At 47.0% G+C, this 17,600-nt stretch overlaps 1 protein-coding gene across 1 annotated transcript in view; it reads left to right on the top strand.

Moving 5' to 3' along the window:
- Nucleotides 1-6,092, top strand: part of Twist2 (twist family bHLH transcription factor 2) — a 43,705-nt gene extending 37,613 nt beyond the window's left edge. The window contains exon 2 of the mRNA XM_052192601.1: nucleotides 5,441-6,092. The gene's annotated coding sequence lies outside the window, so the exon portion shown is untranslated. The remainder of the gene's footprint in view (nucleotides 1-5,440) is intronic.
- The last annotated feature ends 11,508 nt before the right edge of the window (nucleotides 6,093-17,600 follow it).

Here is a 17,600-nt window from a genome sequence, read left to right as displayed (position 1 = left end):
CATCCTCCTGACCTCCCTGTGTGATGAAGTAGGTACTTGCACCAGCCCTCCATCCGTGTGGCTCGCTATTCATTCTGAATCCACAAACTTAACATTTCAGGTCATTTGGAATTCATCCTTAAAAAGAGTAGCAAGGTTCATGGCTGTAAATCCCAGCTTTGGAAGGCTGAGCTAGGAGGATCATGAGTTCAAGGCCAGCCTCGGCTACATACTAAAACCCTACCTACAACATTAACCAGACCAAAGCAGCAAGGGCCCAGGCAGATTTGCTGAGGGTGTACAGTTTTCCACTCAGATGCAGGGGTCAATGTTCCTTCCTCTGGCGCTTGTACCATTGCCTTGGTGTCTGGCTATGTTTTGAGGGAGGGAGGCTGTGACTGAAAACAGGTATAGATGGGAGATCTCCATTCTACCAACCTAAAAGGGCTCTAAAAATTAGGCTCTAAAATAACAGGCATGAATAAAAAATAAAATAGAAAGTGTACCCTTTTGCTTATACTCTGGAATAGCCGGGGTCACTCAGGTAGGAATTCCTGCCCCCTGTGGCTTCTGTTAAATCCCATGACCTAGGTTTACCTTTTCATATGGACCACATGGGCCTTTGGCAAGTGGGTTATTTTAGGTTGTTGTTAGTTGTGGGTTTTCTTTGCTCAGTTTGGTGGATAGAGCAGTGCAGTCATTAAGAGAATGGCCTTCTGGGAGTGGTGGCTCACACTTGTGACCTCAGCACTTGGGATACAGGAAGCTTGCAAATCTGAGGCAAGCCTGGGCAATGCTAAAACGGGAGTGGGGGCAGGTCACAGATAGACCGCCACTGCCTGACTCAGGCCATTTCCCTGCTGCAACTTTGGGGAGATACAAAAATGTGGGTTTCCAGGGCCTAGGGATAGCCCGGCCTAGGAGGCAGCTCCAGAGCCCATCGGCCTCCCAGCCCCTCCCGCTGTGACTCTGCAGTTCCCCATCTTTCCAACCATCCATTTAGCAGTGTGGGTAATGCACTGTCTGTCTCCGCCATGCTGTGGAGGCAGACACTGCACACCCAAGCAGGTCCTGTTGGTCCCATCGCCGGGAGTTCCACCTGGAGAGCTTCCCTAGTGCCTACCTGTCCCAGCAAGGGTCCGAACATTCTAGAGCCGTCAGGTAGAGGGACACAGGTGGGAGGCCGCTGAGAGTCCGACTGACTTTGTTTCTTTTTGTGTCCGAATCCCATAGGTTTATTGTTGTTGTTGTTGTTGTTGTTGTTGTTGTTGTTATTCAGAACCCAGAATCCAGAAAGTTCTTTGTGGCATGGTTCCAGACCCAAGTTCCCCCTTTAGTCTGAAGACTTTCCTGTTTGTTGGCTGGAAGGATATTTCTGCTCTCTCTCTCCTCAGTGGCTAACGCCCATCTCAGGGGAGGCTTCCCAGCCATGTCTGACCCCGGGAACTTGCTCCTCAATGTCTCCCTCTCCAATCATCACTTCCTTGCTTAAAACCACATCACCCCTAAGCTTTCTATGGCTGTTTTTGATAGTTTCCAACCTGCTCTTTGTCTTCAAAGGGAAACACATCCTTTCCTGGGGCCACTCAATGGGTACCAGTGCTCGCTCTCATGGAAGTCGCTGCCCCGTGCCCTGATGTATCTTTGATCATTGCTTGCTCAGAGTTCAGGGACTCCTGACTGCTGTCCATTCCCTCTCTCCAGTTACCCTTTGTGGTTGGTGTGGGAAGCTCAGTTGTGTCTAGACTCAACCAGGACGGGAAGGGCCCCAGGTAGGATATGGGGCTCCCTAGAAATCCAGGTGCCCCCCAAATTGGAAGAGCAGTGGGACCCCTGTGGTCTAATGGCTTCTTCAGCTTTGAGTGCAACTGAACTCAGCCTTCCATTTCCCCAACCTCTGAGGAACTGGAATTAAGAGGGTCTTGATGTTGAGGCTAGCAGGCTGTCAGTATAAGAAGCAGAAAGCAGGAAGGCAGAAGCAGACTGACAGGGGCTGACCAACTTGAGCAAACTGACAGGCCTTAGGGCGCTAAGGAGCCAAAAGTTCGTCCTTTTCTTGTTCTAGGGGCAAAGAGGTCAAGTAAGGTAGGGAAGCTTGCTGCATTCTTTCTACTATAGATGATGGCCACACCCATGTTTCTGTGGTCACTTCCCCTTCCTCCTTTTGCCATATTGCATGAGAAACCCAGATGTGTTTATGTGTGTGTACATGAGCATGTATGTGCATGTTTGTGCACGTGTGTATGTACATGCATGCATGTATATATATATGTGTATACATGTGTGTATGCATGTATATATGTGCATGTATGTGTATGCTTGCATATGTGTGTATGCATGCATGTGCATCTGTATGTGAATGAATGTATGTGGGTGCATGCACAAGCACATGTGTACTTTGTGCTTCTTCTGACAGTCGAGCTAAGCCTCCTCTGCAGCAGCATCACAGCTTGCACTTTCCTTGAGACACTATTCAGCATCTCGACCATGGTCTGTCCTTGAGACGGTTTTCAGCACCTCCACTGTGGCCTGGCTTATACGTGTGTTTCTTCTGTCAGATCCTCTGACTCTTTCTCTGCATTTACAGCAACTAGCACTGGCCTTTGCACATGCCAGACACTCACCACAGGCTAGGAAGTGGATGAACGTGCACACGGGTGGAAGGAAGAGATGAACGAAAGAATGAGGGAGAGAGAGAGGGAGAAGAAGGGAAGGACAGACATGTGGCAGACAGACTCCCAGCCCTTCTCCACTCACTTGCTCGAGACTCACTGGTGCGCCGTGCCCTCCTTTGGCCAGCACGAGGCCCGTATGAGCTTCTTGGTCCCGAGGAGTCTGGTTCAGGGACCACTGAACACTGTTCTCAGCCCTGCTGCAGCCCTGCAGCCTGCTCGAGCCAGGCAGAGCCACTGTGAGCCACAGGAGGCCCATGCATGGGGCTCGGGTAGCCCTCCAGTGGGGAGGCCATCTTGAGCCCAGATGTTTTACATTTGCCTATGTCTACAGACATGTGGGGGTCAAGGTGACATCAAGGGGGTTAGGCTAGGAGGCTCTCAGTCAAAAAGACTAATGAACCTGCCACTTGCTTCTGCCTGAGCCCCAGGCCCCTCCGGCACATGAAGCCAACCCCCAAAACCTGCCCTGTTGGGACAGCCCCTGCCATTCTTGGCTTTTCATGGGCCATCCTGTGCTTCCCGTGGAGGGCTGGCTCAGCTCAGATATCAAAAGCTGCTGTAATTATTTCCTCCCACTGAGGAAGGCTTCCATTTAGCTTCCCCCCCTTCTATTAATTATCTAATTATAACCACATTCTCCAATAGAGCAGCCTTTGACTCTCTGCCCAGGACCACTTAAAAAGGCTTAAATATTTGGAGTGCTCTGAACTTAAAAAAAAAAAAAAAAGGAGGCAGGAGGGAGAAAGATAGCACGCAAGCACACGATGTGTGTGTGTGTGTGTGTGTGTGTGTGTGTGTGTGTGTGCCTCTGTGTGTCTGTGTATATCTGTGTGTCTGTATGTGTGTCTGTGTGAGAGTCTGTGTATGTATGTGCATCCTTGTGTGTATGCATGCCTAATTGTAGTGAAAACCTTAGACGTTTTAGATTGCCGTCATGACTCCAGAAGGGGAGGCATTCTGGAGCTTTAAGAAGCCCCTTACAGAGCGCAGGTCTCGGGAACAGTGTTGCTGAAAGTCTGAGGCCTTTGCACACTGGCCAGTGAAGGTGCGGCAAGATGGCGTGCTGCCCTGAACAGCCAGGAAGAAGTCAGACGCAGCCTCTGCTTAGGCTGCAGCCCTGGAGGCTGGCTCAGGCCTGGCTGTCCCCACCCTTATGGCTTCATTACCCACCTGGGTGAGACTTTCAGCATGCTGATGATTCCTGATGGCAGCTTGTGCCAACGAATATGTCCTCCTCGCTCTGGGGACCATGCAACAGTAAAGCGATCTTGAACTAAAAGGCCGCCCCTCTTATTCTGGCTCGCCCACCAACTTCCATCTTCAGTGAGCGCAAGGTGGGTGAAGACGAGTGGTGGAGATCTGGTGTCAAACCCTCCAGACTCCTCACAGACCTGGACATCCTCCCACAGATGCCTCCACAGGCAGATGTTCCCTGCCTGTCTACACACCACCCCCTCTAGGAATTTGGTTCAAAATCAGCTTCCACTAAGGGAAGATAGGCTGCTGCTGAGTAGAGCACGTGTGTGCATATAGTAAGCATATGCTTGCCCATATACGTATGTATAAGGGAATTGCCCACAGGTCATGGGTGTGTGGCATGTAAATACAGTGTTTTCCATGAGCATGACCTTTGACCTGTTGACCACATCCAAATGCTACCATTAGATAGCACCAGTAGAGGCGGTGCTAAGTGACCCCCAAAAGGTTCCTCCACCAGATCACTATGAGAGCAGAGCCCGTAAGCCAGCATTGGCATCAAGTCCTACTGGCCCAGTTTTCATTGCCTCCCACTGCTTAAAAATCAGTTGTATGACATTGTAGTGATACAAAGTCATGGATCTCACTGATGGATGAGGGAGCAAGAAACACAGCACAATGTATGCTACACACTTCACTGTACACATGACACACACACTCTTCACGCACTAGGCAACATCACATACACACATACATATATACACACATATCACACACCACATGTATACTATACACACATATCACGTACCACACACACACTACATATATATCATATACTATAATACATTATACACACATCACATACCATATATACATACACCACACATACATTACATATACACATCACATAACACACATATACACAAACACTTTACACACATCATACATACACTAATCACACACATCACACAACACATACACATACATAGATACACACACCACACATACTCTATGTATGTGATATGTACACATATCACATACCTATCCAGACATTGAGGCTATGGTAGTCTAAGTGTGAATTTATACTTGGTGGGGGGGATCAGTTGTAATACTCACAGGATTTTTCTGCACATTTTAATGCAGCTTCTTGGGAATCTATCTCTGTTTTCCAAGATGTTTGAGTATGGCTTCCTAAGAATTTACAAAGAGAAATCTGTCTGCCTTTGACAGTTCTCTCTAGAGCTGTCTATTCTCTTGCATGCCCATTCTATCCCTTCTAACCCTGGTCAGCCATCATCAACAGCGGCCTCTCAGCAGCCTCATCCTGGAGCTTAAGTGGGAATCTCTCCCAGGACCCAGTGTGTGGCCCTGAGAAGACGGTGCTGTCTAGACAGCAGCCTTCCAGGGCCTGGGAACTGAGATCCATCCCTGCCCAGCTTCTGTGGGGGAAGGAATTGGGAGTGGCACCGGTCAAACAGAGCCAGCTCTCCATCCATACCTGCAGCCCGAGGCTCCCTCAGGTAAAGGTCATACTTCCCCAAATGCCAAAGGCTGTGGCATCTCACCCCCACCCCCTCTCTCTCTTCCAGACCCACCTGCACATCTCAGGCGTAAGCGGAACTGGATGTGTCCACGGCTGTGACTTTCGGCACCTGGACAACCTCGTGGCTCCTCGTGACCCCGGTGCCCAAGTGTTCAGAGGGGACAACAGTGGCAGGGGACAGAGACCCAGGTTCACATTCTTCTCAGCGATACCCATGGGATGGGCACCGGCCTTCCTGCCAGTGACTTCTGTGTCCTCATCTCGTCACCGTTGGATTTTCCTCCTGGGTTTTAGTTTGGGGGAATCTTTCTGGAAAGTTCTAGCTTCAGGAATGCATTTGTAAGGATATATATTGGATTGTATTTCCCTCTAAGTGCCTTTTTTAAAAAAATGTATATTTTTAAATAAAACAGAAATGCATTCTTGTAGAACCTGTTTAAACTGGACCAAGGCTCTCAGAACAAGAACTCAAGATCCCTCCCACCCCAGACCTCCCGCGATTGTTTTCGAGGAAGCCTGGAATTCTTGCCCGTACACTTTCTGTTCCTTACGTCTCCACGACCTGCTCAGCTAGCCATTTTTTTTATATTCCCTGTTCAGTGTATATGTTGCTTATTTGTTTATTTATTGAGATATTTTACCAGCTAAGTGACTGCCACGCGCTGTGTGTTATGCTCCACACCCAGGAACAATAAAGAGGCCTGCTCAGCCCTGCATTCCCCCGCTGTTCTCATCTCTATGCCTGCAAGCTGAGAGGGTTGCAGAAATGAAATGTTTTGCCACTCTAAAGGGGACGAGAAAGAATGAGAGGTGTGCATTTGGTTCTCCACACATTAATAGTTGCAGGGATTTCTAGAAGCCAGTCATGCTAATCTGGGATAACACCAGTGTTGGCAAACCTGGGCCCAGGAACCAAAGTGTGTTGATCTGAGTCACTGTGACAAATGGACGAGCAAGCAGAAAAAACAGAAAAGGGGAAACAACTTGAAAGACGAAATGCCTGCTTCGACTCACGGTTTCAGAAGTCTGAGTCTGGGGCTGTACACCATGGTGGGGAGTGTGTGGTAGAAAACCAGCTCCTTTCACAGTGGTGGGGAAATAGAGAGGGCTCAGGGACCCATTGCTAGAGAGGCCTGGCCAAGTCCAAGGCCTGGTAAAAGCAAAGGCTCCAAACTGTCTCTTCTGAGCAAGGCCTCATGCCCAGGGTGTGTGGCTTACAGAGAGAGTCTCTCCTTCCTGGGACAACAGACTTGCAAGAACACACAGCTTTTAGCCTACTCAAGCCCTGTGGTAACTTCTGTGTCACCAGAGGAGGCCAGAAGCTAGAGAAGTGTCCTACATGAAGGTCTGTCTATCAGAGTATGAAGATAAAGAAGTTGGTGATGACCCATGGGCTGGTGGTGGGACACGGAGTTAATAGAGTTCTACATGATGCTCAGGTTATGTGGGGAGGGGTGTGGTTACACACAGAGCTTGGGTGAATGTCCTATAGGAAAGTGTACAATCTAAGGCGTTCACATCCTGACACCGTCTAGCACGTGGTAAGTCCAGATGGTGACTATAGAGCAAAAGATACTAAGACTGGCCACCATCCATGTGGTAAGACACAGAGGTGAAGCTGGTGTAGTGGCCCGAGAGGTCTCTCATAACTACAGGGCAGCCAACAGAGAGCAGAGGTCAGAGGGCAGCACGACCCAAGGCAAGGAGCGGGCCACATGCCACCCGTGTGATGTTCCCTGGGTTTGTGGAGCACCACCCATGAGGGATGGGGATGTGGGGGATAGAAGTCTATAGGGAATGGTAACAGGGGGCTGCGGGGACAGGCTGGCAGTATGGACGGTGGCTATAGGGATTGACAGTTGGTGGGGTTTGGAGGTGGGCGGGGCTAGGGCATGATAAGAGGCATCTATGATAAGATGGGGTCTCTATGACACTGAGCAGAGAAGGCTGCCCAGATCGGCTGCTGGGTGTCGTACAGGAAGCTTCGTGGGGTTTGGGCCTCTGCTGATATGGAGCCGTGAAGAAAGAACAGCACCATGGCATCCACGTCAGCCTCCATGGCCCATCAAGGGGGCAAATGGGCAAATTGTGTGTGCGTGTGTGTGTGTGTGTGTGTGTGTGTGTGTGTGTGTGTGTGTGTGCATGTGTGTGTGTATACATGAATGCTGGGAGCGGGCACATGCTTGTGTATGTGTGCGTGTGGAAGCCAGAAGTGTGGCAGTTGATCTCTTCTATCATTCTTTATGTCATTCACTTATTTATTTTTAATTACTTTTTATTTGTTTTACATATGTGTGTGTGTGTGTGTATGTGTATGTGTGTGTATGTGTATGTGGGGGGCACAATGTACCAATGCACACATGTGGGCATCTGCAGGGGTTGGTTCTTTCTTTCCACCAAGTGGTATTAAACTCAGTGCTCGTCCCACTGCTGATGCTGGATCAAAGTTCTCCCGAACCCATGGCCCTATAGTCCTTTGAGCTGGACTCCCTATCAGCTTACGACACACAACATTTTTTAACAAATAAATATTTGGCACTTCCATCAAGAACAGAAGGTCCATGAATGCTAAAAATGGCTAGGCTTACAGAATACGAAGAGGAAGAAAGAACATAGAAATCTTTCTTGTCCCGTTGACATCTTGAGAGGCCACGGCCAAACGGGAACCTTGACAATGACTGAGAAAATGGAAAGCGCAGCCGGGCGTCTTATTCTTAGAGCACGGATGGGTTGGAGCCCTGGGGTCGCGCATGCTCCCTAAGCTCTGGGACAGCCTCCATGTATCCCTGGAAAGAAGGCCCAGAGATGGCTTTGTGGTTTTGTGAGATCCACAATGCCAGGAATCAGCAGTCTGTATCTATAAAGAAGGGATTGCGAAAACCAAGCCCAACCCACAGGGCTGTCCCCGGGAAACGAATAATAACGGACAGGGAGGGGCAGAGTTTGAAATGAGTCCCTGGATAATTTGCTGCCCATGCCTGGGGGCTGCATGAATGTCCAGAGGGGAGAAGAAATCCTGACAAGATCAGCACCCAGCTCTGAGCTGCAAGGTCCCTGCAGACTTTGTGCAGCTGCGCTCCACAGATGAATGAGTGGGAGGGACTCTCACTTCATAAGGACACGCTGAAAGTAAGCCTGGAGGCCATGCTTGGCCGTGAAGGGACAAGACACTCTAGACAGGCGTGCCCATGAGAGCCACTTGTGCTGTGCCGGTCTAAGTTACTTTGTTTTTCATGCTCAGATTGGATGGAAGCTCCCCACCTTCCCACCATGATGGGGTAAAAGATTCACACAGCCCAGAGCGGGGTTTGCTGGATTGTCTTGCTTTATATGCTATCCACAAAGCACTCCTTCCCTTCTTGGCCTTACATCTTTGAAACATACTGCTCCCTTAGTTTTGTTCAGATTTTTTTAAACACTGTTTTGATGCCAAGATTAACAAATGTGACTCTTTATCATATTGGAGCTGAGCCAGCAATTCACAGATTAAACAAAGGCAGACAAGGCCAAGCAGTTGGAAGGAGCTGCGGATTTCTATTCGTTGGATGGACCCAGCGACCTCTGGAGCCATCTCCTCCCACTGTCCACTTCGAGGAATCCCAGAGGTGAGGGAAAATTAGAAGACCTTTCTCTGTCCCCAAGCCTTCCTTGTCCACGTGGACAGTCTTCCTGCCCATTGGTCCCCTGCGAAAACAGCCCCATCCCCACATAGCCCCTCCCACTCTGCTGATTGGAGGGAGGCGAACTCTGGATAACCACTTAGCTGCCAAGAGCCCAGGCATGGGTGGCCTCTATCAAAAGGATGAGCTGGGCCAAGCACAGTCCTCTAGGGGTTTGGGGAACAGAGGCTGCTCTTGTTGGCTGCAAGAGCTGAAGCCAAAAGGATATGTCAGCAGCAGGGTGGGGGAAGCGGTGGCATGCGAACCCTAAGCAAGCTGGGAGATAAAAGAGCAGAGTCCATGCGGAAGAGGAAGTCAGCTGGTAAAGGAACCCTGTCGGGAGGAGAGATGAATGATCGCCCAGAGTCAGGTGAGGAGAGGCCACTGCCCTGTGACGGCATTCTACAGTGCATGATGGTCTCAGTCCACAGCTACAGCAAAATAGCTGTAACAAGGTCATTTATAAAGAAGAAAGTTCATTTGGTTCATGGTTCTGGGTGCTGGGAAGTCCAAGCCCATGGTTCTGGTGCTCACCTAGATTCTGGGGTGGGTAAGCAGAGACGGTACACGGGGAGACAGAATGAATGCGCTCCCCTCCCCCACTCCAACAGCCAATAATGCCTTCACACGGGCATCCCTTCATCTAATCCCAATTACCCACTGACATTTTTTTTTTTTTTTTTTTTTTTTTTTTTTTTTTTTTTTTTTTTTTTGGTTTTGGTTTTGGTTTTTCCAGACAGGGTTTCTCTGTGTAGCCTTGATTGTCCTGGAACTCTCTATAGACCAGGTTGGCCTCAAACTCAGAAATCTGCCTGCCTCTGCCTTCCAAGTGCTGGGATTGAAGGCATGCACCACCACTGCCCAGCTCTGGGGATTACAATTTTAACATAGAAACTTTTCTTGTACACCTTCAAGTCACACAATGGAGAACCTCTTGTCATCCTTTGCTTCAGTGACTACCAAGGAACTGGCTGAGGGGCAATGTGTCCCCACCACTTGGGGGACTCACTCTCTGCTTAGGGCTTCCTGGCCATTTGACACTCATCCTTTCTGGACACATCCAGGGGTGCTAATGCGAGGGAGTGCATACATCTAGAGCAACTCTGATAAACACTGCTCCTCCAGGTCCCAGAGTAGGACAACTCTGAGCTCGTCTCCATAGCTGCTGCGGGTCCTTAGCACAGCTGTACCTCCATGGCCTACAGTGATGCCCAGCTCAGTGGGGCACCGCAGCCCAGGTCTTCTGCCTCTCTTTCTTTTCCAAGCTCTACTCTAATCTCATGTTTCCTTGGTATTTTATAAAAATAAAGTTCCCCAAACAAGATTCTCAGCTCTGTCCTGAGAAGAAAAATCAAAGGATCTGAATCTTGTACTTCTAGGAACTTGAGGGACAAAAATCATCAAACCCAATTCCCCGCACAAATCAAAGATGCAAGAAAACTCAAGTCCTAAAGTATAAAGAAAAATGGATTCTGGATAAAAAAAAAAAAAAAGATACACAAATCATTAGTACCTCAAAGATGCCGGACTGGGCCAATTTCAGTCTGCAGGCAGGGAGCTGAGACCTCCCAAGAAGGAGACTCTGCTTTGAGATTCTCTCCACTTCTCCTTCCTGTCCACAAACAAGCTACCACATTTCCCATCTACACCCAAAGCACTTCAAGGAAAACAGTCTTGGTGTTAAGCAGAACACAGAGGAAAAAATTACCTTTGAGAAGCCGGAAACACTAGCAACCAGATTCATATTTTTACCCTAAATTTGCATTACTTGGGTGATTGAAAAATAAAAAAAAATGGAATCAAAAATATTCAAGTATGCCATCGGAAGACAAGGAAATAAAAATACAACTTTGCAGAAAGAGAAATAGTATACATACATCCTAACCCAGCAATAATTACACTAAATGTAAATGGCCTAAAGACACTAATAGAATAGAATTTCTAGCTTGGATTTAAAACATACACACACACAAGCAAGAATCAACCATTCAGCTACACTACATGAACATACAGGACAACAAAGTTGTAATAGAGCTGATGGCCCCGGCTCTACTGGCTGATGGCTCAGTAAGTAAAGACACTTGTTGAATAAGCATGATGATCTGCCTTCAAGCCCCAGAACCCACACGATGAAAAGAGAGATCCAACTCAACAAAGTTGTCCTCTGACATGTACTGTGGCATGAGCAACTCCTCCACATACACACATACATCACATACACACACATTAAAAATAAATAAAATAATAGAGCAGAAAGGAGTAGACAAATCCAGTTATAGTTGAAGATTTCAGCCCCTCTCCCAATAATTCATAGAACAATCCTAACAAAAGAACACTAAAAATATAGATGCCAATGGTATCTAATATACATGGAAGCAAGACACCCACAAACAACAGAGTAGACAATATTTTAAGTGCTAATAAAAATACAAATCAAAGCAGATTGTATCTTGGGTCATATGACAAATTCAGTAAATTCCAAAGAGTGAAAGTCATAGAAAGTGTGTTATCCAATCACAGCATAGTCAAGCCAGAAACTAGTAATTTGTAACAAAAAAAATCTACAAAACTTAAACACAAAAGTCAAACAGGAAATCTGGAGGAAATTTTTAAAGTCATTTAATCAAAGAAAATGAAAGGTTATAATACATAAAAATTTGTAGGACATAGGTACACAGTAGTGGTAAGAAAAATGGTAACAATAAATGCATACATTGTAATGTCTCAAATAAAAAATTTAAACTCCTACCTAAAGAATATAAGAGAGAAAATAAATCAAAAGAAAAAAATAAAGATGAGAATAGAAATTCTTGATGTTGAATATATTAAACAATAAAGAATATCAGAGGCACAAATGGGTATGACCAATAACTGACAAATTTAGCAATATCCACAAAGAAAGGGAGAAAGGCAAAAAAAAAAATACCATTCATGAAATGGGAATTTATTATACATCCTAAAGACCTCAAAAGAATAATAAAGGCATACACTATAGTCAGCTTTACATAAATCTGTCAAATTGGCTTCACAAAAAATCAACAGCCTTCCATAATTTACCCAGAATAAACTAGATTGTTTGAACAGCCCATAAATATTAAGGAAGCTAAATTAATAACTTAATGCTCAAAATTCTACCAAACATTTGACTAGGGACCAATAACAAATCTACAGTCTCAACCAGAAAACAAATAGGAGAAAACCATTCAATCTATGAGGCTAACATTACCCTGATACCAAAATAAAAAACAGACAATTGAAAACACAAAACACTGGAGAGAAGGAAGGAAGGAGTGAGAGAAAGAGAGGGGAAGAGAGAGACCTTCTCTCCTTCTCTCTCTCTCTCTCTCTCTCTCTCTCTCTCTCTCTCTCTTTCTCTCTCTCTCTCTCTGTGTGTGTGTGTGTGTGTGTGTGTGTATCCATTGATACACCGATTAAGAGATACTGCAGGAGTGCAGGACTGGTTCAAGATTTTTTTATTGAATGTAAATACTCCATCCATAAGATGGAACTCTTGTCTGGTGCATTAACAGCATTCATAGCTTTGCAAGGTCCTAGATCTTAAGGGAGAACCTAATACCTTTATTCTACTAAATTGACATATCAATAAACTATCCTCAAGTTCTTATATTTATACCCACAGATAGTATGCCTCTGCCCCTTACCAGTGAAACATTTTCCTGTAGATGACAATTAATTCAGAGACCACCAATTAATTAAGAGACCCTGGAGTGTCCATCTACAGGGACATGGAACAGCTAGATAACACCCTTATCCCCACAAGGCTCAGGGGTCATGAAGGAAGAGGGGACAGAAAGATTAAATTTGCAATAAAACATTATAACAAGACTATCACACACATGAACCCATAGCTGGATAGAACAGGACGGTGCTGGCTGACTTTGTGTGTCAACTTGACACAGGCTGGAGTAATCACAGAGAAAGGAGCTTCAGGTGAGGAAATGCCTCCATGAGATCCAGCTGTAAGGCATTTTCTCAATTAGTGATCAAGGCCGGAGGGCCCACTGTGGGTAGTACCATCCCTGGGTAGTCTTGGGTTCTATAAGAAAGCAAGCTGAGCAAGCCAGGGGAAGCAAGCCAGTAAGTAACATCCCTCCATGGCCTCTGCATCAGCTCCTGCTTCCTGATCTGCTTGAGTTCCTTTGGTGATGAATACCAAGGTGGAATTATAAGCTGAATAAACCTTTCCTCCCCAACTTGCTTCTTGGTCATGATGTTTTGTGCAGGAATAGAAACTCTGACTAAAACAAGGACCGTTGCACACATGAACCCACGGCAGCTGTGACTATATGCACAAAACCTATGCAAGTTCAAATCAGCTGAAATCCAAGCAAAGGTAAGGGTGGGACTCAAGAAGCTCTATTCTTTGATCAGGAGCTATTGACAACTGATGGTCACTGGGGAAGAAAAACAATCAGGTTTTACGGATGGTCTTACACTCCACACATATTTGCAGCACTAAGTGGACTTGGTGGGTTTTTGTAAAAGATCACATGAAGTTGTAAAGACAGTAAGAAGATAGGGGAGGAATTGAAGGGGGTGGGGTGAATTTGATGAAAATACATTTATACACATATATGAGATATACACATTTTTTAAAAAATGAAAAGAAATGATTTGAAACAAATCTCTATGGTGCATTGATGACAAAAGAATAGAGATGGCAAATGGCCTGTCACCTGATGTGCAAACCATTTGTCAGTATTCAGCACCCACTGATGGTGAGAACCAAAATTCTCAGGGAAAAAAAAGCTTGTTACAGTGGATTCTTAGGTCAAAAGCATCTATGAAGTCCCCATATCCAGATTACATTTACCAGTGTGAGGAAGGGAGCTCGAGGGGTCACACTTGCTGCTAAGGAACATGCTAGTGGGAGGCTCAGACACAGCAATAAGATGAATAAAACACCCTTGAAAGGAAGAAATGAAACCGCCTCTGTTCACAGAGAACTTCTCCCTCTCCACCCAAATCCCAAAAAAGTCTGTTTTTTAAATGCTAGGACACTCACTGAGGTCAAAAAGTGCCCAATTATACAACAAACAGACAAAAACTAACTGCGTCTGTGTGCATTAGCAATGAACACAAGGGCTCTGTGTTGATTAACGTTTTGTCAACCTGACCCAAGCAAGGGACATTTGGGAAGAAGGAACATCAACTGAGAAAACACTTCTACCAGACTGGCTGGTGGGCCAGCCCGTGAGGCATTTTCTTGATTGATGATGGATACTGGAGGGCCCAGTGCATTGAAGTCTGTGCCACTCTGGGCATATGGTCCTGAATTGTATATGAAAGCAAACTGAGCAAGCTATGGGGAGCAAGGCAGTCAGCAGCACTCCTCCATGGCTTCTGCTTCAGCTCCTGCCTCCAGGTTCCTGCCTTGAGTTCCTGCCCCTGACCTCCCTTGATGATGGACAGTGACATGGATGAAATAAACTACATTTTTTATTTTTATTGAGACTGAATAGGAAATGAACAAAAGCTATGGCAGACACTTCAGTAGAGAGATTCTATCGCAATGAAACACCACCAGCCACTGAGGGATAAATACCAAGTGTCTATTCACACTTATCAGAATGGCTGCACACAGGGCATCCTGATCTCTAGGGAGAGTGTCTGGAGGTAACTCACAGCAACTTAAAGTGAGGCAGCTACTCTGAAAAGCAGTTTGGATGGTCTTGAATTTTTTTAAACACCCTGTGACCCAGCAACTTTGCTCCTGGACAAGTATCCTACAACTTTGCTCCTGGGCATGGATCCTAGAAACTCCTGTTCACAGATGTCTTCAGTAATGTCCTATATTAAAGACAAATCATGGCACAATCTGAGCTACAGTAACAGAACCAGCTATGCCTCCACTGTTGAAGGAAGCCACAGAGTGCAGCTGGGATGAGTCTCCAGAAAATTGCAGTGTGAGGAACAGCGAATTCCAAAAGATTGCATCTGGACTGCCCCGTTTATACAGTAGATAAATGGTAGACCCCGGGAACAGAGTGGCCATTTCAGGGATCAGGGAAAGAGGGAGAAAGGGATCCCTAAAGGGTAATGTCAGAGGTCTGGGGATGAGAGACCTGGGAGTCTGAACTGTCATGCAGGGATGGCTGAATGATCTTCCCTGACTGCAAAAGGTCCCATTTGCTGTCCCTACTTAATACAAGATGTTACCATCATTTAACACTGGGTAAGAAGTCACATGGGACCTCTGGGCATTTACTGTTTTCAACTGCCTGTGAATCTACAATTATGAAAAAGTTTTAATTAAAACAAGCAATGCTGTATGAACATACAATTCATAAAGGGAGTGCTGTCAGCTGGGAGAAAGTGTTTCTGCATTGTGGTGATGTAGAGGAGACAGTGAAGGGGCCAGAGAGATGGCTCAGTGGTCAAGCACGCTGGCTGGTCCTGCAGAGGAGCCGGATTCAGTGCCCAGCACTTACACGGAGGCCCGCAACGGTTTGTAACTCCAGTTCCGGCGGGATCTGATGTCCTCTTGTGGTTTCTGTGGGCACTCCGTGCAGATGATGCATATAAAGTAAGTGTGTGTGAACACCTATACACACAAACCAAAACTAACTAAAGGGGAGTGGCTTTTGGGGAAGCTGGGGCTCAAAGGCAGCTTCAGGGTTGGGTGGCCTGGGTTTATGGCTGCTGTGTGATCAGTGAACAGCCTTCCACTTGAATCAGCTTCTCAAATCTTCCAACCTCTCCCACAGTTCCCACAGTTCCCGTGCTTGCTGGCGAAGCTTCTTCACCACTGCCTTTTGTGAGACCCAAGAGAACAAGGGGACACAGTTCGAGTGTACTTTTCTGCCCTGCTTGTCTGTCAACCACCATCCCGTGGGGACCTGGCCACATGTGTGTTGCCTCCTGGTTCTCTCATCTCCAGCCTGCTGCTTGGCAGACAGGCACATCTCCATCACTGGCTGAGTTGCTAACCCTGTGTGGCCTGGTGCTTTGCATTGGCTGTCCCCGCTCACAGCGGAGTTGTCTGTATTTGTATTTTGCCCAGCTGTTGAGATTCAGCCACTGCGTCCCTTTCTGGTCTAAAGGAGATTTATTTCCTTTGGCTAAACAGCAAGCTGGTTCTTATCTATATGCAAAGTGTTCGCGGGAATGGAGGCTGAAGACGGACAGCCTGTGAGAATGCAATACTCTTGACATCACCCAGACGACAGGGCTGTGGATCTGAGGCATAGCAGCACACTGTACCAATGGTACTCAGCCCCCTGTCTGCCCAAGACCAAGGTCCACACTTGCTGCTCAGCCCTTGGATACTAAAGGAATCCCAGGCTGGGAGTCCTTTGTGGTCTCCCAGGTCAGATCCAAAACCAGAGTCGAGTCACATGGCAGTAAGGGCTCCAAGCTACTTCTCACTTGGAGAGAAAATACACATTTGAATTTGCTCTCGTTTTTGGCACACTCCGCTTCTTTGCTGGATAAGATTTACTTGTGCCTTGTCAACCTTCCCCAGCATGTGACCGAAGTGATGACCTTGACTCTCCTTCTTACCAGCCAAGCTTTCAAGAAAAGGTTTGGTCAGCCAACATGGTCCTGTGTGTTGGGACTTCCAGTCTGGGTGGTGGCAGATCCCTCCTCATGGACGTGTGATCTGGAACAGCTGGGTCACAATTCAGTGGGAGCCTGCCTTGCATGTGTGAGGCCCTGGGTTCAAGCCCCAAAAGGATCTGTTGGCCTGCATCAGGGGAACTGTGAAAGAAGTCATGCCAGATGTCCCTGTCAGCTCTTCCGGGGACATGCAATTGGAACCTGGAGCCTGTAAACGCATGCAGAGATGGGGGGCAGTGATAGGCAGACAGAGACAGAGAGACAGAGAGATAGACACAGAGACACAGAGACAGGCAAACAGACAGAGAGAGAGACAAAGGGCCCACAGAGACAGACCTACACATATATACATACAGACACAGAGAGACAGAAACACAGAGACAAACAGAAGGACATACAGAAACACACACACACATAAACAGATAGAGAGGACACACAAAGACAGACACACACAGAGGGGAGAGGGAGGGAAGGAGAGGGGCAGAGAGAGAGAGAGAGAGAGAGTGAGAGAGAGAGAAGTAAAACCTTTGACCATTATCTTGCTGACCTAAAGCCAAAGCTGCCTTGACCAGAGGCCGTTCCCACTGTGAGGACCTGAGCTTTGTTATGGCCAGGAGGGTTCTTTCCAGCATGAGTCACTGTCCGCCTCTCTTCCTTAATTAGTGCTTGGGGACTTGCTGTTGTAACTCTAGTAAAGCCCACAGAAATTAATCAAAGAATATCTTAGACCTGAAATACAGTGAGAACGGCCACCAGGCCAAGTCCTCAGGCACTGGGACCTGCGTGGCCCGGCGCGCCCCTTGGAACTGAGTCTGAGCCTCCCACGTGTTCAGCGCTCCCTGCCCTGGCGCGTCCTTCCTCGGGGTTTGCTTTCTGGAAGGGTTTCCACTTGTTATGGCAATTTCTCAGTCTTCTACATACCACGATCCTCCATAAAAAACGGTTCTCATGGAACCCTGGTCCCGA

This window comes from Apodemus sylvaticus, chromosome 9 (genome assembly GCF_947179515.1).
Source record: "Apodemus sylvaticus chromosome 9, mApoSyl1.1, whole genome shotgun sequence".
Taxonomy (NCBI): domain Eukaryota; kingdom Metazoa; phylum Chordata; class Mammalia; order Rodentia; family Muridae; genus Apodemus; species Apodemus sylvaticus.
Note: the sequence above shows the minus strand (reverse complement) of the source record. Positions and strands in the feature narration are given on the sequence as shown.